This window comes from Ranitomeya imitator, chromosome 6 (genome assembly GCF_032444005.1).
Source record: "Ranitomeya imitator isolate aRanImi1 chromosome 6, aRanImi1.pri, whole genome shotgun sequence".
In the NCBI taxonomy this organism is placed as follows: domain Eukaryota; kingdom Metazoa; phylum Chordata; class Amphibia; order Anura; family Dendrobatidae; genus Ranitomeya; species Ranitomeya imitator.
This window is the reverse complement of record NC_091287.1, coordinates 450205999-450226592: the sequence shown is the minus strand read 5'-3', so window position 1 is coordinate 450226592 and position 20594 is coordinate 450205999. Positions and strand designations below refer to the sequence as shown.

The 20594-nt window shown below is 47.2% G+C and overlaps 1 protein-coding gene across 1 annotated transcript in view; it reads right to left on the bottom strand.

Annotated features, from left to right (window-relative positions):
• The window catches only part of SLCO5A1 (solute carrier organic anion transporter family member 5A1), a 172725-nt gene extending 153276 nt beyond the window's left edge, over positions 1 to 19449 (bottom strand). The window contains exon 1 of the mRNA XM_069731460.1: positions 19270 to 19449. The gene's annotated coding sequence lies outside the window, so the exon portion shown is untranslated. The remainder of the gene's footprint in view (positions 1 to 19269) is intronic.
• Positions 19450 to 20594: the final 1145 nt, after the last annotated feature.

Sequence of the window (20594 nt, the reverse complement as noted above, 5' to 3'; positions counted from 1 at the left end):
TGCCTCGGAGTAACCTTCGACTCTGCCCTGTCCTTCAAACCACACATCCAAGCTCTTTCCACCTCCTGTCGCCTCCAGCTCAAAAATATCTCCAGGATCCGTCCTTTCCTCAACCCCCAATCTACTAAAATGCTTGTGCACGCCCCCATCATTTCCCGCCTTGACTACTCAACATCCTTTTCTGTGGCCTCCCTGCTAACACCCTTGCACCTCTCCAGTCCATCCTTAACTCTGCTGCCCGACTAATCCATCTCTCTCCTCGCTACTCCTCCGCTTCCCCCCTCTGCAAATCTCTTCACTGGCTCCCATTCCCTCAGCGTATCCAGTTCAAATTGCTAATACTGACCTACAAAGCCATCCACAACCTGTCTCCTCCATATATCTCTGAACTAATCTCTCGATATCTTCCCTCACGTGATCTCCGGTCCTCCCAAGACCTCCTTCTCTCCTCCACACTTATTCGCTCCTCATCCAATCGCCTCCAAGACTTCTCCCGAATATCCCCCATCCTCTGGAACTCTCTGCCCCAACACGTCCGACTATCAACCACAGTCGGATCCTTCAGACGGAACCTGAAAACTCATCTCTTCAGGAAAGCCTACAGCCTGCACTGACACCGCTGCTGCCTCATCACTATCGAAGCTACCACCTCACCAACACCGGAGCTACCGCCTCACCAACACCGGAGCTACCACCTCACCAACACCGGAGCTCCTGCAACCCTCAACCTACTGTCTCCTTCCCCATAATCCTGTAGAATGTAAGCCCGCAAGGGCAGGGTCCTCGCCCCTCTGTATCAGTCTGTAATTGTTAGTTTGTTTACTGTATGTGATATTTGTAACTTGTATGTAACCCCTTCTCATGTACAGCACCATGGAATCAATGGTGCTATATAAATAAATAAATAATAATAATAATAATAATAATATACTGTCAGTATTCTTTACTGCCTTACCTTTTTTCTGCATTTTTTGTACATGGTCACTTGCACAATTATTATTTGCGTCAATATGGTTTGGTTGCTATTTATATGATACCACTACTTATGGGGCACATATACATTATTATTTTTTGTTGTTTGGTTAATAAAATTATCTCTTTTTACTGACCTTGTGTGAAGGCAGTTTTTTTGGTGTTAACACAACTCTTAGTATTATTTTCCATGGCTACACGGCATATCTGACACCATTGAAGAAATTCACATGTATGAATTTCCATATATAGGTTACCATAGCAATCTTGCTGCATGTATAGGAAAGTTCAGGGACACTGTATAGTACAGGTGCTTCTCACAAAATTAGAATATCATCAAAAAGTTAATTTATTTCAGTTCTTCAATACAGAAAGTGAAATTAATATATTATATAGAGTCATTACAAACAGTGATCTCTTTCAAGTGTTTATTTCTGTTAATGTTGATGATTATGGCTTAGAGCCAATGAAAACCGAAAAGTCATTATCTCAGTAAATTAGAATAATTAACAAAAACACCTGCAAAAGGCTTCCTAAGTGTTTACAAATGTCCCTTAGTCTTAGACTCTTCATGGAGAAGACTGCTGACTTGACAGATGTCCAGAAAGTGGTCATTGACACACTCCACAAGGAGGGTAAGCCACAAAAGGTCATTGCTAAAGAAGTCGGCTGTTCACAGAGTGCTGTATCCAAGCATATTAATGGAAAGTTGAGTGGAAGGAAAAAGTGTGGTAGAAAAAGGTGCACAAGAAAAGGCCGTTCAAAATTTGGGGGGAGATTCACAAGGAGTGGACTGCTGCTGGAGTCATTGCTTCAAGAGCCACCACACACAGATGTATCCAGGACATGGGCTACAAGTGTCGCATTCCTTGTGTCAAGCCACTCATGACCAATAGACAATGCCAGAAGCATCTTACCTGTTGCTCAGTGGTGTTGTTTTCAGATAAAAGTAAATTTTGCATTTCACTTAGAAGTCAAGGTCCCAGAGTCTGGAGGAAGAGTGGAGAGGCCACAATCCAAGCTGGTTGAGGTCTAGTGTGAAGTATCCACAATCAGTGATGGTTTGGGGAGCCATGTCATCTGCTGGTGTAGGTCCACTGTGTTTTATCAAGACCAAAGTCAGCGCAGCCGTCTACCAGGAAATTTTATAGCACTTCATGCTTCCCTCTGCCGACAAGCTTTTTGGAGATGGAAATTTCATTCTCCAGTAGGACTTGGCACCTGTCCACACTGCCAAAAGTACCAATAACTGGTTTACAAACAACAGTATCACCGTGCTTGATTGGCCGGTAAACTTCTCCTGACCTTAACCCCATAGAGAATCTATAGGGTATTGTCAAGAGGAAGATGAGATACATAACCAGACCCAACAATGCAGACAAGCTGAAGGCTGCTATCAAAGCAACCTGGGCTTCCATAACACCTTAGCAGTGCCACGGCTGATCACCTCCATGTCACGCCACATTGATGCAGTAATTGATGCAAAAGGAGCCCCGTCCAAGTATTGAGCGCATTTACTGAACACACATTTCAGTAGGCCAACATTTTGGATTTTAAAATCCTTTTTTAAGCTGGTGTTATAAAGAATTCTAATTTTCTAATATAATGACGTTTGGGTTTTCATTGGCTGTAAGCCATAATCATCAACATTAACAGAAATAAACACTTGAAATAGATCACTCTGTTTGCAATGACTATGTAATATATGAGTTTCACTTTTTGTATTGAAGAACTGAAAAAAAAAATTAACTTTTTAATGATATCTGAAAACAATAACTTTGGTCAAGAATATGACTACATTAAAAACGCATTTGCATTCCATTGGAAAAAGCCAGACCCACCTAAATTCCCAGATATTATGGAAAGAATTATTCTTCATATATCATACGAACATAGATTCGCCATTACCAATGACTATTTCAACAAGTATTCTAAAAACTAGGTACATTGGTCTGAAATTCATCCTTGATCTGTTGCTTATGAGTATGTATCTCATTGTTTTTTTTTGTATGTGACCAGTAATGTGTTTCTGTTCGACCGTAAGTACTTCCACCAGCTCAGGGGTACAGCGATGGGCAGCCCTTGTGCGCCCTCGTATGCAAATTTACTCCTGGGCTGGTGGGAGGAAACAACTGTTTTTGGTAATCTCGATGCAGGTCCAGATGACAGGATAGTACTTTGGCTAAGGTACATCGATGACGTCCTGGTAGTTTGGAGGGGTAATGCCATTGAATTTGGTACCTTCGTGGATGGTCTTAATACCAACGATCTAGGTCTTCATTTCACGTACGAGACAAATTCAACCAAACTGGCATTTCTGGACATCTGCATCGAGAAAAAGCAGGACGTGGAGATCAGCACAAAAACACACAGAAAGGAAACGGCAACCAATTCTCTCCTCAGATGGGAAAGTAACCACCCCATTACATTAAAAAGCGGTATACCAAAAGGGCAATATTTGAGAATCCGGAGAAATTGCTCCAATCCCGACACCTTTCAAGAACAAGCGGTTGACTTGAAAAACAGATTTTTAGAGAGGGGCTACCCAGAAGGGATCCTCAATAAGGCCTATAAGGAGTCCCTAAAAAAGGAGAGAAAACAGTTGCTGATTCCTAAACCTAAGGTCGAGGACAATGATGTCATACGCTTCATTACCAGGTTTTCTAATGGAGCGGGTGACGTCAGAAAGATTTTGTTAAAACACTGGTCAGTACTCCAGATGGATAATGATATAAGTAAACACATTCCTGAATGGCCTCAAATCACCTACAAAAAAGGCAGATCTCTGTCAGACAGATTGGTTCACAGCCACTACCAGCCAGAAAACAGACCGGGGTGGATGAACCAAACAAAAGGATGTTACAAATGTGGCGCTTGCAAGGCCTGTGCCTCGATCTCATCAACAAAAACTTTCCAGAGCAATGTTACTGGCACATCATACTCCATACGACACTTTATTAATTGTCGCACTAAAGGAGTGATTTACAAAGCCACTTGCGAGTGTGGTTTGGAGTATGTGTGCAAAACAAAGAGAGAGTTCCGGAAAAGGAGGAACATCTCCGGGACATCGCTAATAGAAGAGAAACTCCAGTGGCAACCCACATGAATAACTTCCACCGTGGTAATCTTAAAAAAATCTCTTTTATTGGGATCGATAAAATAACTCCTCCAGTAAGAGGAGGAGATTGGGACAAATTGATCCTACAAAAGAGAGTAGGTGGATATTCACCCTGAGAACTGTGCAGCCAGCTGGCTTGAATGAGGTACAATCTTACAGCTGCTTTTTATAACACCCCTCTCCATTACACTTCAGTTTTTGAGGGTGTTGTAATGAGGGAAAGCCGCCATGGAGTGGTGGCGCTACTTGTGTAGGTTTCTAGGGTGCCAACCCCCGCGCTAGGTAGGCTATAATTGATAGGGAAAGATATCCTCTATATTGATCCCCTTCTAACCAACCAATGTATCCTTTTCTATCTCCCATGCACAATTCAGGGATAAAATAGGGCTATGCAGATAGGGATAGCCGCCGTTGAGTGGGGGCGCCATTTTCTTTGCGTTTTCTTATAGGGTGCCAACCTCCGCGATAGGTAGGGTATAGATAGGACAAGAGGGTTTAGTTCCATATAGGGCGTGCAGGTTCCCCAGCACTACCCCTTCACTCTCTGTTTCCTATTGGCACTCGGGTCCGTGGTGTCACGTCCAAATAAATGAATTCATAGCCTTCTTATCCTTATATACTCCCATTTTACATATTTCCTTTTTTGGTCATCTCTGCTTCCTAGGCCATCTGTTTTTCCTTATGGTGGGTCATACCACTATTAGTATAGGTTTATTCTGTATCATGCCGCTTTGGGTATGGGTCGGCGCTGGATTTTTGTGTGCCCGCCCCTTTCTGGGGTCTGCCCATAGAGGGTGTTAGTATATATTGATTATTTCATCCCTATTTGGCTCAGCCCCATCAGGGATCCTTTATATTTTATAGGATTCCATATTATGAGTACGGCTATATGGTCAGCAACTGCTCTTGGTCTACGGCGCAGGCGCACCTTGTGGGAGCTATGCGTCCCACTGAGATGCATCGCGTGCGTTCCAAGTATCCCGGACGACTGACTCACTATACCGGAAGTACTCCATACGACCTCAGACGCGTCACACGCCATGGGCGGAGCTTTGCTCACGCGCGGTTGGTCCGAACATACAAATGACACGGCAGTGAGGAAGACCGGTAAGGCGGTTGAATCATACCTCGCTCCCCTGATGATTCCGGTAGGATGAAACGCGTCGGGAGACGCTGTCTTATGTCACGGCCTCACCATTACCTTACCACGGCAAACTAGACCGACGGACTCTGGTGAGATCCACCCACAACAGTGGGCTATACGTGTGGTAATCCCAGCCCGCAACAGCAGGCGGGATCTGTCTTGCAATCCCATATGTTTGTATAGCAATTGGGCTGTATGCAGGTATAATGGTGTACCCACACTAAAGGTATATGGTTTGCACTGAGCACCGTCATAAATATTATTAGCTATCCTAGGGGTTTTACATAGGTGCGCTATATAAGTGGCCAGTGCATTATAGATGTTTTATGAGGCTTTTGTGACGACTGCTTTGTCATTGAATGTTAACATACACCTAGCACATTTGTCGTTGTTCTATACAACTAGCTTATGGTGTTAGCGCTACTTGCGCTTGGTAGCAACAATTATATAGTAACCAAGGGTATGTTCTAGTTTACACTCCCTATTTATGACTGTGGCATTCTTTTAGCCATTAGGTGGATATGATTTTTGGTGAAATATACCGTATATACTCGAGTATAAGCCGAGATTTTCAGCCCAAAATTTTGGGCTGAAAGTGCCCCTCTCGGCTTATACTCGAGTCAAGGTGGGTGGCAGGGTCGGCGGGTGAGGGGGTGAGGGCGCTGAGGTATACTTACCTAGTCCCAGCGATCCTCGCGCTGTCCCTGCCGTCCCACGGTCTTCTGTGCTGCAGCTTCTTCCCCTCTTCAGCAGTCACGTGGGACCGCTCATTACAGAAATGAATAAGCGGCTCCACCTCCCATAGGGGCGGAGCCGCCTATTCATTCCTCTAATCAGCGGTGCCGGTGACCGCTGATAGAGAAAGAAGCTGCGCAACCGAAGACCAGGCAGAGGGACAGCGCGAGGATCGCCAGGACTAGGTAAGTATAGCATATTCACCTGTCCTCGTTCCAGCCGCCGAGCGTCGCTCCATCTTCCCGGCCGGCGCCTCCATCTTCCCGGCGTCTGCGCTCTGACTGTTCAGGCAGGGGGCGCGATGACGCATATAGTGTGCGCGGCGCCCTCTGCCTGATCAGTCAGAGCAGAGACGCCGGGAAGATGGAGGCGCCGGAACGAGACGCCGGGAGCTGCAATCAAGGGAGGTGAGTATGTGTTTTTTTTTTCTATTGCAGCAGCAGCAGCGGCGGCAGAGATTTATGTGGAGAATCTATGGGGCACAGTGAACGGTGCAGGGCACCGTATATGGCACATCTATGGGGCACAGTGAACGGTGCAGAGCACCGTATATGGCACATCTATGGGGCACAGTGAACGGTGCAGGGCACCGTATATGGCACATCTATGGGGCACAGTGAACGGTGCAGGGCACCGTATATGGCACATCTATGGGGCACAGTGAACGGTGCAGGGCACCGTATATGGCACATCTATGGGGCACAGTGAACGGTGCAGGGCACCGTATATGGCACATCTATGGGGCACAGTGAACGGTGCAGGGCACCGTATATGGCACATCTATGGGGCACAGTGAACGGTGCAGAGCACCGTATATGGCACATCTATGGGGCACAGTGAACGGTGCAGAGCACCGTATATGGCACATCTATGGGGCACAGTGAACGGTGCAGGGCACCGTATATGGCACATCTATGGGGCACAGTGAACGGTGCAGGGCACCGTATATGGCACATCTATGGGGCACAGTGAACGGTGCAGGGCACCGTATATGGCACATCTATGGGGCACAATGAACGGTGCAGAGCACCGTATATGGCACATCTATGGGGCACAGTGAACGGTGCAGAGCACCGTATATGGGGCACAGCTATGGGGCACAATGAACGGTGCAGAGCACCGTATATGGCACAGCTATGGGGCACAATGAACGGTGCAGAGCACTGTATATGGGGCATAGCTATGGGAAATATGAACGGTGCAGAGCACTGTATGGCACAGCTATGGGGAAATAATGATCTATTTTTATTTTTGAAATTCACCGGTAGCTGCTGCATTTCCACCCTAGGCTTATACTCGAGTCAATAAGTTTTCCCAGTTTTTTGTGGCAAAATTAGGGGGGTTGGCTTATACTCGGGTCGGCTTATACTCGAGTATATACGGTAAGTGACACCACATTACCACACTAATATAGCGAGTGGCATATATTGACTAGTACTTCCCAGTTTCTTTGGTACTATATGCTATCTATCTTTTGGTCTCTAATCCATACAATAGGACCAATTATTACAGTCAATTGTCTGTTGTATGTCCACGTCTATGTGTTTTTCCCTTGCTGTGTTTGGTTTTAGGGCACATGTATCACAGATCCCTGTTTTTTTTTTGTTTTTTTTGTATCTTGTGTCTTTTAGCGGTCATTTATTTTTTACTCTTAGTATGAATAAAAGCTAAGTTTTATCTAGTATCCAACCGCTATTGCTTCTGCATTTTTCTTGCTTGGATTACTACCCAGCTATAGTATATTTTTTTTGTATGGGTTTACATAATACTTTAGTTTAAATTTTTAGTTTAATTTATAGCAATTTCACTACATTTTCTGTCTTATACCTTATATGCCCCTTCACTTATTACTGAGTTCTCCTTCACTATATTGTCTCTTCCCTCCTTCCCTAGTTTTCCCCTACCTCTTCCCTTTACGATACCCTTTTCCTTCCCCAATTTTCTTTTATGTTCAAAAATGTTAATAAAAATTATTGGAAAAAGAATATGACTGCAATGTCTGATCTGCCCAGGGCAAGTTAGTGACATCGTAAAGAATATATGTCATGACATGACTTTGTATACGGCAATGAAAACATTCTTCATAAATGAAAATCTTAAGCTTTGGGCACCTAGATAATTATATAAATATAGAGACTTTGATTGTCCCTAGAAATAACAAAAGATGTGATGTGAACAACCAAGATGACCCAAAACAATCTGTGCTCAATCCACAAGCAGCAATACAAATCTATCCACAAGAAGCCTCTACAGATATGTGTTCATTTCAACCACATACATGCCCTACGGCCACAGTCCCACATACATGGCCTATGGCCAGTCGCACATACATGGCCTATGGCCAGTCCCACATACATGGCCTATGGCCAGTCCCACATACACGGCCTATGGCCAGTCCCACATACATGGCCTATGGCCAATCCCACATACATGGCCTATGGCCAGTCCCACATACATGGCCTATGGCCAGTCCCACATACATGGCCTATGGCCAGTCCCACATACATGGCCTATGGCCAGTCCCACATACATGGCCTATGGCCAGTCCCACATACATGGCCTATGGCCAGTCCCACATACAAGGCCTATGGCCAGTCCCACATACACGGCCTATGGCCAGTCCCACATACACGGCCTACGGCCAGTCCCACATACATGGCCTACGGCCAGTCCCACATACATGCCATGTCCTATGGCAAATCCCAGCAAATATAAGGATGTATATATGGCACTATTGTGGTTGGTGTGGACGGTGCACCAGTAGGGTTTCCAGCCTGTACGTACAAACAAAATGAAGAACTTGGCACTCAATTAGAGATGTGGTGAAATAACGTTCCTATTATTATTGAATTCAAGGTTGTGTTAAGTGTTTTCAGTCTTAAATCAGAGCTTCATCAGAACTAAAAAGGGGAGGAGGCGGGAAATATCCAGAAAAAAAGAGGGATCATATAATACATATAAATGATAAACTCGTAGTACAAGAGAACACAATACAATCATGCAATTTGTCTAGTAGGAGCTCAGACGTTATTATATTCATAACTCTGTCCTTCATGTATAGAACAATTATTTAAAGTAACCGTTCAGAGAGTTAAATGCAAGGAATGTAAACAGTTAATAATCAAGTATTGGTCATTCAAGCTAGGTTTTACTGAAACCTACATCTAAGAGCCCATTTTCCTAAAGTGGAGATTAGCCAAGGGTCCACATCTGATCAGGACATATCCCTATTAAACCTAGGGGTCCTGGGTTTACGATCACCCAGCACCTACATGCACCCAAAGGATAGTCCTCCCGTAGAAACTTTTATCTTACTGATAGAGAGGACATCAACACCATCGGAAGGGAAATCAACTCAGGCAAGTTACACAATACTCCAAATCTTTCCACAAATGAAAAAAAAACGCCATAAATGCACTTTTCCAAAGATAAATCACTTGTGATTAAACCAGTGGACAAGAGCGGGGCTATAGTAGTCATGGACCGTACAGACTATCTCGAGAAGATTCACTCACAATTAAATAACTCCCAGATATACAGGATTGTCTCACACAACCCAACGTCAGGAATTACAGGATCAAAACGGTCCTGTACTGACATACACAACAGGGCACGATAAATCAAAATATTAGAGAGTATCTTACTAAAACAGACCCCATTACACCAGTGTTCTATATCCTTCCCAAGATCCACAAGAGACTACACAAACCCACGGGGTAGACCGATAGTCTCCTCAACAGATTTTATCTTGTCACCTTTAGCCATTGTGCTTGAGTGCATCCTGACACCGTTGGTCAAGAAAACCAAATCCATCCTGCTGGACACAAACAAGTTTTTAAAGATCATTAAATCACTGGGCACATTATCCCCATCTTCTACCCTTGTTACATGGGACATCAGTAGTCTCAATATATCTATCACCCATGAGAAGGATTTAAAAGGGAACCTGTCACCCCCCCCCCCAGGCGTTTGTAACTAAAAGAGCCACCTTGTGCTGCACTAATGCTGCATTCTGACAACCAGACGCCTCACAGATGTCAATCATGGCCTCTGAGCGCCGCCTCCTCTTCCTTCATTAGTGTCCCCGGCGCTGGGGACGCTAATGAAGGAAGAGGAGGCGGCACCTGGTGCGCAGAGGCCATGATTGACGGCTGTGAGGTGTCTGGATTAGGGGGGAAAAGACCTGCCCCCTGGCGATTTCACGGTACGAGGGACAAATTTCAAAAGCGATTCTTTCAGCAGTGCCAGGGACCCGAACTAAAAGAGCCACCTTGTCAGAATGCAGCATTACTGCTGAACAAGGTGGCTCTTTTAGTTACAAACGCCTGGGGGGGGGGGGGTGACAGGTTCCCTTTAAAAGCCATAGACAGACTACTGACAGATGCAGACATAAAGATCATGGACCTTTGTTCTGATCTGTTGGAATTGGTTTTAAAGGAGAACTTATTCCTATTCCAAGACACACTCTATATTATTATTATTATAGCGCCATTTATTCCATGGCGCTTTACATGTGAGTAGGGGTATACATAATAAAAACAGGTACAATAATCTTGAACAATACAAGTCACAACTCGTACAGGAGGAGAGAGGACCCTGCCCGCGAGGGCTCACAATCTACAAGGGATGGGTGAGAATACAGTAGGAGAGGGTAGAGCTGGTCATGCAGCGGTTTGGTTGATCAGTGGTTACTGCAGGTTGTAGGCTTGTCGGAAGAGGTGAGTCTTCAGGCTCTTTTTGAAGGTTTCGATGGTAGGTGAGAGTCTGATATGTTGTGTTGTGTTTTCATTCACTATCCGCCCCTGATGAAGTCACGTTTGTGACGATACGCGTTGGGCAAACAGGGCGTCTTTATGGCTTTCCACTGTCTTGAGAGGTTATGAGGCATGGGGTCCTTCTTGAGTACGCTGTATCTGCGGTATGAATGATAATGTATTTTTGTTGGTGCATGACTGGCTTCATGGTAACCTTAGGAGGAATTGTTTTTCAGGGGTTGTGTAACTTTTTTTTTTCTAAATGGGCATTTAACCCATTATTGGTATGCTGTATATGATATATTTTCCCTGCTTAATAATTAATAATTTATGGTTATAAATCCTTCTCCGATATTTGGTGCCAATCATCAACTATACTGCAATTGCTGCTGGAAAAATATATTTGAATTTTTCTATTACTCTGTACTCAACCTCTGGTATCCCATGGTCCTTTATATATATATTTTTTTTTCTGAATATTTTGTATTATGTAGCTATATAATGTACCCGTTTGGTTATAATCACACTTAATGTTTTTTAATTGTTTTTATACATCCATGTTGTAGGTTTTGGTGTGCAATAAAAATAGTTTGCTACTTTGTTATAAGGTGATCCCTGCTTTTGTGTTAGTCTTCTTGCTCTTGGATTAGTGCATGTATTGTTATAGACTAACTGTAGTTAGATCCCTTTAAATATGATATATTTAGGATGATGCCCTCCTTGTGTTTTTTATATATGTTGTGGTAGAGAGTTCCAGAGTAGGGGTGATGCGCGAGAGAAATCTTGTGAGCGATTGTAGGAAGAGGAGATAAGAGGGGAGCAGAGAAGGAGATCTTGTGAGGATCGGAGGTTGCGTACCGGGAGACTAGGTCACAGATGAATGGAGGAGACAGGTTGTGGATGGCTTTGTATGTCATGGTTAGGCTTTTGTACTGGAGTCTCAGGGTAAGGCCGGAGTCACACATGCGAGAAACACGTCCGTATCTCGCATGTGAAAAGCAAGCTCTGGCAAGCTCTGGCACTCTAGAGCGGAGCGTGCGGCCGCATAGCAACACATGGAGCCGCACGCTCCGCTCCCAAGTGCCGGCGCCAGAGCTTGGTTTTCACATGCGAGACACGGACGTGTTTCTCGCATGTGTGACTCTGGCCTCATGGGGAGCCAGTGAAGGGATTGACAGAGGGGAGAGGCTGGGGAATAGCGGGGGGACAGGTGGATAAGTCGGGCAGCTGAGTTTAGAATAGATTGTAGGGGTGCGAGAGTGGACGAGGGGAGGCCACAGAGCAGGAGGTTACAGTAGTCGAGGCGGGAGATGATGAAGACATGGACTAGGGTTTTTGCAGATTCTTGGTTTAGGAATGTACGGATCCGTGAAATATTTTTGAGTTGAAGGCGGCAGGAAGTGGAAAGGGCTTGGATATGCGGTTTGAAGGAGAGATCAATGTCAAGGATTACCCCGAGACAGCGAGCTTGTGGGACTGGGGAGAGTGGGCAGCAGTTTACTGTAATGGATAGGTTTGTTGGGGGATGGGGGTCGCTTGAGATGGGGCAAAGACAATGAATTCTGTTTTGTCCATGTTAAGTTTTAGAAATCTAGCGGAGAAGAAGGATGAAATAGCGGATAGACATTGGGGGATTCTGGTTAGTAGGGTGGTGATATCTGGTCCAGAGATGTAGATCTGTGTGTCGTCAGCATAGAGATGATACTGAAAACCGTGTAAATGGAGAAGAGCAGGGGCCCTAGAACTGAACCTTGCGGGACTCCGACAGATAGGGGGCGAGGTGAGAAGGTGGTGTTTGAATGGGAGACGCTGAATGTTCGGTCAGTTAGTTATGACGAGATCCAGGATAGGGCCAAGTCTGCAATGCCAAGAGATGAGAGGGTCTGTAATAGTAGGGAATAGTCCACTGTGTCAAAGGCAGAGGACAGGTTTAGGAGGAGGAAGACAGAGTAGTGTCGCTTGCTCTTGGCGGTTAATAGGTCATTGGTGACCTTAGTTAGGGTAGTTTCAGTGGAGTGGTGTGACCGGAAGCCTGATTGTAAGCGGTCGAAAAGGGAGCAGGAAGATAGATGGGAGGACAGTTCAAGATGGACGTGTTGTTCCAGTAGTTTTGAGGCATAGGGGAGAAGTGATATAGGGCGATAGCTAGATACAGAGGATGGGTCAAGAGAGGGCTTTTTGAGGATAGGTGTGATTGAGGCATGTTTAAAGCTTGAGGGGAAAGCACCAGTTGTTAGTGATAGGTTGAAGAGATGGGCTAGAGTTGGGATGAAGACTGTGGCGAGGTTTGGGATGAAGTGGGAAGGGATCGGGTCAAGTGCACAGGTGGTGAGATGCGATCTTGGAAGTAGAGTGGAGAGTCGATCTTCTGTAATAGTGGAGAAGTTGGTTTTGGAGGTGGAGGGCTGGGTAGTTGGGAGGAAGGGCTCTGGGGGTTGTCGACTAAAACTGTCTCTGATGTTCTCAATCTTCTGCTTGAGAAATGAAGCAAAGTCTTCAGCTGAGATGAGTGGGGAGGGAGAAGGTGCTGGGAGACGGAGGAGAGAGTTGAAGGTGGTGAACAACTGTTTAGGGTTGTGAGACAGGGAGGATATAAGATGAGAAGTAGGTTTGTTTAGCTGTGGAGAGTGTGGTCTTGAAAGTAGTGAGGGACTGTTTGAATGCGATAAAGTGCTCGTTGGAGTGGAATCTTTTCCATCTCCGCTCTGCAGCCCTGGAAGCTCGCCTCAGTTCTTTGGTCAGGCTGGTGTGCCAGGGCTGCCTGTTGATTTTGCGAGCTTTGGTATGTGTGAGAGGGGCAAGAGATTCCAAAGCTGCCGCTATTGTGGTGTTATATAGAGCGGCAGCGTCACCAGCATTGTGTAGGGAACTTATGTCTGAGAGGGAGGAGGGATTCAGAGAGTGAATATAGATCAAGGTGTTTAAGATTTCTGCGAGGGTGTGCAAGTTTGTGGGGTGGGGATTGTAAACAAGGAGCGGAGAGGGAAGAGAATGTGAGTAGATTGTGGTCAGAAAGAGAAAGAGGTGAGTTAGAGAGGTTAGATAGGGAGCAGAGGCGGGTGAAGATGAGGTCCAATGTGTGACCATCTTTGTGAGTGGCTGCAGAAGACCATTGAGTGAGGTCGAAGGAGGAAGTGAGAGATAGAAGTTTAATGGCAGCTGAGAGGGAAGTGTCAATGGGGATGTTGAAGTCGCCCATGATGATAGTGGGGATGTCCGCAGAAAGGAAATGAAGTAGCCAGGTGGTGAAGTGGTCAAAGAAGGTGGTGGCTGGCCCTGGAGGGCGGTAAATGACAGCCAGTTGGAGGTTGGTGGGGGCATAGATGCGCACAGAGTGCACCTCAAAGGAAGGGAGGGTAACAGAGGGTGGCAGTGGGATTGGGGTGAAGGAGCAGTTATCTGACAGGAGAAAACCAACTCCTCCACCATTTTTGCTGCTGGGCCGAGGTGTGTGAGAAAGGTGGAAGCCACCATACGAAAGTACAGCAGGAGAGGCTGTGTCAGAAGGGGTGAGCCAGATTTCGGTGATGGCGAGGAAGGAAAGTTTGGTAGTAACAAAAAGATTGTGGATGTAGGAAAGCTTGTTGCAGACAGAGCGAGCGTTCCACAGAGCTCCTGTTAGTGGGACAGGGGAAGTGGGAGCCAGGCAAATGGGTATAAGGTGACAGAGGTTAAGGAAATTTGTGATAGAGCGTGTATGGGAGGTAGAACTGAGTGTGGGGATGTGGTGAGGAGGACCAGGATTTGGAGAGATATCACCAGCAGTGAGAAGGAGCAGAGAAAGTGTTAGCAGGTGGGAGCAGGAGAGGGCATGAGGTGGCTGTCTGTGCTTGGAGACAGAGGATTGTGTGTTAAAGAACAGTTCTGAGGAGGAGGTGAGATGGATGGGGATTGAAGAGGAGATGAACAGCTATTTACTAGGAGTAGGGATTAGGGGAGTTTGCAGAAAGTGAATTATAGGGGTGAAAGTAAAACAAACATAAACATTGTTTGCAGTGACTGTGTCCAGTTACCTTCAGTTCCCTTCTGATTCAATTCTGGTTTTAATTCTAGGTTAATCTTCACACTTCTAGGACACCCTTATAGGAATCACACAGACAGCAGACTAACGTCATTGCAGACTTGGACTATGCAATATCTGTACAACTAAGTGCGTTCAGGTGTGAAGCAGAGAGGAGTGGTCTCTGCTCATCTTGGTCAGAGAATTAAGGGTGGACCAGATGCACACAATCAAGCATTGAGCAAACAAGGTCATAAATAACACAGGGTAAGCTGGGGTTAGCTGAAAGGCATACCATGAGAATGCTAGGAGCAGAGGAAAGTCCAGACACAGACACAAGGGACAGCGATGGGCTCTAATGTAGCGCCTCCGTATGCAATTGCTTAAATGTCCTCCTTTGAGGAAGACTACATATATACCCATCTGCTATTTCATCAACATTCCTTGGCATGGCGTAGAAATCAGGGCTGTGGAGTCGGAGTCAGAGCCCATTTTGGTGGAGTCGGAGTCATGGAAATTGAGGAGTCGGAGGTTTGCCTTACCGACTCCACAGCCCTGGTAGATATATAGATGACATCTTTTGCATTTGGAATGGACTAGTAGAGACACTCCGAGATTTTGACAGCCATATCAATGGGATCTGGCCTGAGCTCCAGTTTACAATACAGCATAGTAAGGATGGAATTAATTTTCTGGACACTCTAGTTTGCAAGGATGAGAGGGGAACACTTTCTATTGATCTTTATACCAAAAAGATGGACAGTAATAGTCTACTGCATCTCTCAAGTTTCCATCCCTCAGCCATTAAAAAATCCATCCTGAAATTACAACTTCAGAGGGTGAATAGAATAGTACTGCAAGACCACATCAAACAGATCAGATTGGAGGGGAACCCCAAACCCCCCCCCCCACCCCACCCCACAAGCTTCTTTCAACAATAAAAAATGGACTGTCTCAACAGAGACTGTCTCAACTAAATAAAAAGGCAAGAAAATTAAGTTTATCCATACCTACCATCGCTACTTCTACCGGATTCATATAACTATCAGCAAACATTGGTCGGTTCTCCGTAACAGTTGTCCACACATCACCAAGTTTCTGAAACCCTTTCTTCCTTGCTTTTGACCCCCATGAAACCTAAAAGATAGGCTAGTTAGGGTTAGGGCAGATGCAGGTTCCAAATTAGTGGTCCCCAGAGAAACTTTCCTTCAAACACAGAAAAGGGGCACCTTCGCCTGTTTGCGTTGCCTACAATGTAACAACATACAACAGGGCTACCTTACATTTCATCCCCAGACAGGCCAGGGGATCCCCATAAAAGGCTTCTTCACCTGTGAATCCTTGTTCGTCATTTACGCCATCAATTGCCCATGAGGCCTTGTTTACATCGGGGAAACAACCCAGCCGGTGAGAGATAGGATCTCACAACACAAGTCCAACATCAGCTGTAACAAAGTCCATCTATCCCTTCCATGTTCATAACTTGGGCCCTAATTTGACTTAACTGAGGTTCCAGATTTTGGAACAGATCGAACCATCAAGAAGAGATCAGAACAGACCCTTAAAAAACGAGAAGCCTTCTGGATCTTCTCACTACAAATTTTGGAGCCTAAAGGCCTAAACAAGGACTATGATGTTGCAAGATTCTTATAGACCCCCTTGGGGTGCCTTTATGTCTCTTTGCTCTATTTCATTCATGAACCATGCATAACTTACAAATCCCTTGCTATACTTTGTACTAATTATATATACTGTATATACATACATACATATATGTGCTATACTAATAATTCTCTTTTATTCTTTTTAGAATTGATAAAACTTTGATTATTCACACTTTACCCATCATCTTCTGGTAGGCTATGGTATAGTATGAGCACCCATGTGAATATGTGAATTCTATTTTTCTGAGTTTATTTTCTCCCTGGGGGGGCTCTTCTTTAGTTCATTACTAAGATAGGTACCTTAGCTACATTTCACATTTACTATGACCCTATACACCTTGGATTAAATCACTAACTATACTGTCAATCCTGATTATGGTCCTTTACACCCATAATGTTTGCAGATCTTCCACATCAGACCTTCACACCATTCCCGGCACTTCTGGGAACGCGCGCCTCTTATTCCCTCTACTTCCCACCAGCTTTCATCATGCTACTGAACTGTGACTAACCAGCTCTTACCCCCCTCCCCAGGTCTTCTTCCTCTTCCATTCTGGGTCTCCCTATGATTTCACTAACCTTATACTGGAAAACCTGCATCTATGAAATCAGGAGTCTCACGCTCTATATGTTTCCTTCACCTAAAGTGATCAAGTGGACACTCCCTCACCCAGATCCCTTGTAGGAACCTAATGGATGCTTTTTCCTAAAGTCATACTAGCTTGAATGACCAATACTTTATTATTAACTGTTTACATTCCTTGCATTTATCTCTCTGAACTGTTACTTTAAATAATTGTTCTATACATGAAGGACAGAGTTATGAATGTAGTAATGTCTGAGCTCCTACTAGACAACTCATTTATATGTATTATATGACCCCTCTTTCTTCTGTATATTTCCCCCCTACACACCTTTTTAGTTCTGATGAAGGTCTGATGTAAGACCGAAAACAATTAACACAACCTTCGATGCAATAATAAAAGGAACGTTATTTCACCACATCTCTAATTCAGTGCCAAGTTCTTCATTTTGTTAAATCCCAGCAAATAATCACACAAGAAGTCTGTCGTTATGTGGCGACACTGATGGGCCACGCAAGATAAAACACAAAGCCACCATGCCTGAGGGCGAGGGAGAAGCAATGCCCCGTGTTTGGCTCCCAATGAATAGATGCATGTAACACATGGTAAGCGGAGCCCATTATCAGGCGGCACAATACACCACTGATGCCGCTGCAGTTATGACTTTATATAGCACTGACGGCTTCCTTTTTTCCTCCAAGGACTAAGGGGATCATATTAAGTGTTCTGGCAGCTTTTGCAAGGAGATGAGCTGGAACATGGCAGGACACAGTGAGAAGGAGCCAGTAATCTAATAGGGCGACAATGCACAGAGTGTATCAGGGCACACCAGGTGACTGACCGCAGAGCTACCTCTGCTATGCCAGTGCTATACAGGAGCATGCCCCACACAGACCATGAGGCAAGAGGCAGGCAAGCAGGGGTTAACTGCTGTCCTGTACAGTGCGGTCTGCTCCTGACTGCACCATCTGTACAGAGCCCACCAGTGCCAGCATATAGCCCACCAGTGCCAGCATATAGCCCACCAGTGCCAGCACAGCCCACCAGTGCCAGCACACAGCCCACCAATGCCAGCATACAGCCCACCAGTGCCAGCATATAGCCCACCAGTGCCAGCATATAGCCCACCAGTGCCAGCATATAGCCCACCAGTGCCGGCACATAGCCCACCAGTGCCAGCACACAGCCCACCAGTGCCAGCACACAGCCCACCAATGCCAGCATACAGCCCACCAATGCCAGCATATAGCCCACCAGTGCCAGCATATAGCCCACCAGTGCCAGCATATAGCCCACCAGTGCCGGCACATAGCCCACCAGTGCCAGCACAGCCCACCAATGCCAGCACACAGCCCACCAATGCCAGCATACAGCCCACCAATGCCAGCATATAGCCCACCAGTGCCGGCATATAGCCCACCAGTGCCGGCATATAGCCCACCAGTGCCGGCACACAGCCCACCAATGCCAGCACAGCGCCCACCAGTGCCAGCACAGCGCCCACCAGTGCCAGCACATAGCCCACCAGTGCCAACACATAGCCCACCAGTGCCAGCACACAGCCCACCAATGCCAGCATATAGCCCACCAGTGCCAGCACATAGCCCACCAGTGCCAGCACATAGCCCACCAGTGCCAGCACAGCCCACCAGTGCCAGCACATAGCCCACCAGTGCCAGCACACAGCCCACCAGTGCCAGCGTATAGCCCACCAGTGCCAGCGTATAGCCCACGAGTGCCAGCACACAGCCCACCAGTGCCAGCACACAACCCACCAGTGCCAGCATATAGCCCACCAGTGCCAGCACACAACCCACCAGTGCCAGCATATAGCCCACCAGTGCCAGCACACAACCCACCAGTGCCAGCATATAGCCCACCAGTGCCAGCACACAGCCCACCAGTGCCAGCATATAGCCCACCAGTGCCAGCACAGCCCACCAGTGCCAGCACACAGCCCACCAGTGCCAGCACACAGCCCACCAGTGCCAGCATATAGCCCACCAGTGCCAGCACACAGCCCACCAGTGCCAGCACACAGCCCACCAGTGCCAGCACAGCCCACCAGTGCCAGCACACAGCCCACCAGTGCCAGCGTTGCCCCTTTGTTCCTGTAATCCCATCCTCAGCTTGTGCCTTTGTCTCCCCCTCAGTGGTGGGGCTGGAGGGATGGGTGACAGGAGCTGAGGGATGAGTGCAGCACGGGCACGGCTCACACACAGGCACCGGCGCTTTATAACGGAGTTATAGGGCAAATAAAGTGCAAAATGCAGAGATGTAGCAGAGCTCACTACTCACCGTGCGAGCCGCGTCCGCTGTGTGTGCACAGTCACCATGCGTGCTCCGCCGGGCGCAGGCTCTGACCACAGGGAGGAGGAGAAGCGCTGACGTGCTGCCCGGTCACCGCTCCCGTTATCCCCAGGACGAGGGGAATCTCCGGCCACATCCACTCTCTTCTGCCTCACAAGCTGCTCTAGTGGGATGCAAGGGGCAAGCGCAGCCCTGTGAGCCAATCAGAGAGAGGAGAGCAGGGACTGTCAGCCAATCAGGGCGCAGCATTCCTATTGTCCGTCTGTTCTCTCCCAGCCCTCCCCACCTGCTGAGAAGCCCCGCCCACCACTGGTGCTCAGCGCTCAGGAGGATGAGTGACATGTGACAGCGGAGGATCTCCGGGGCAAGCACTGGAGTGAGGAGAGGTGAGGAGCTGAGGACTGAGGACTGGCAGAGGTGAGGAGCTGCAGAACTGAGGACCGGCAGAGGTGAGGAGCTGCAGAACTGAGGACCGGCAGAGGTGAGGAGCTGCAGAACTGAGGACCGGCAGAGGTGAGGAGCTGCAGGACTGAGGACTGGCAGAGGTGAGGAGCTGCAGAACTGAAGACTGGCAGAGGTGAGGAGCTGCAGAACTGAGGACTGGCAGAGGTGAGGAGCTGCAGAACTGAAGACTGGCAGAGGTGAGGAGCTGCAGGACTGAGGACCGGCAGAGGTTAGGAGCTGCAGGACTGAGGACCGGCAGAGGTGAGGAGCTGCAGAACTGAGGACCGGCAGAGGTGAGGAGCTGCAGAACTGAAGACTGGCAGAGGTGAGGAGCTGCAGGACTGAGGACCGGCAGAGGTGAGGAGCTGCAGAACTGAGGACCGGCAGAGGTGAGGAGCTGCAGAACTGAGGACCGGCAGAGGTTAGGAGCTGCAGAACTGAGGACCGGCAGAGGTGAGGAGCTGCAGAACTGAGGACCGGCAGAGGTGAGGAGCTGCAGAACTGAGGACCGGCAGAGGTGAGGAGCTGCAGAACTGAGGACCGGCAGAGGTGAGGAGCTGCAGGACTGAGGACCGGCAGAGGTTAGGAGCTGCAGAACTGAGGACCGGCAGAGGTGAGGAGCTGCAGAACTGAGGACCGGCAGAGGTGAGGAGCTGCAGAACTGAGGACCGGCAGAGGTGAGGAGCTGCAGAACTGAGGACCGGCAGAGGTTAGGAGCTGCAGGACTGAGGACTGGCAGAGGTGAGGAGCTGCAGGACTGAGGACTGGCAGAGGTGAGGAGCTGCAGAACTGAGGACTGGCAGAGGTGAGGAGCTGCAGAACTGAGGACCGGCAGACGTGAGGAGCTGCAGAACTGAGGACCGGCAGAG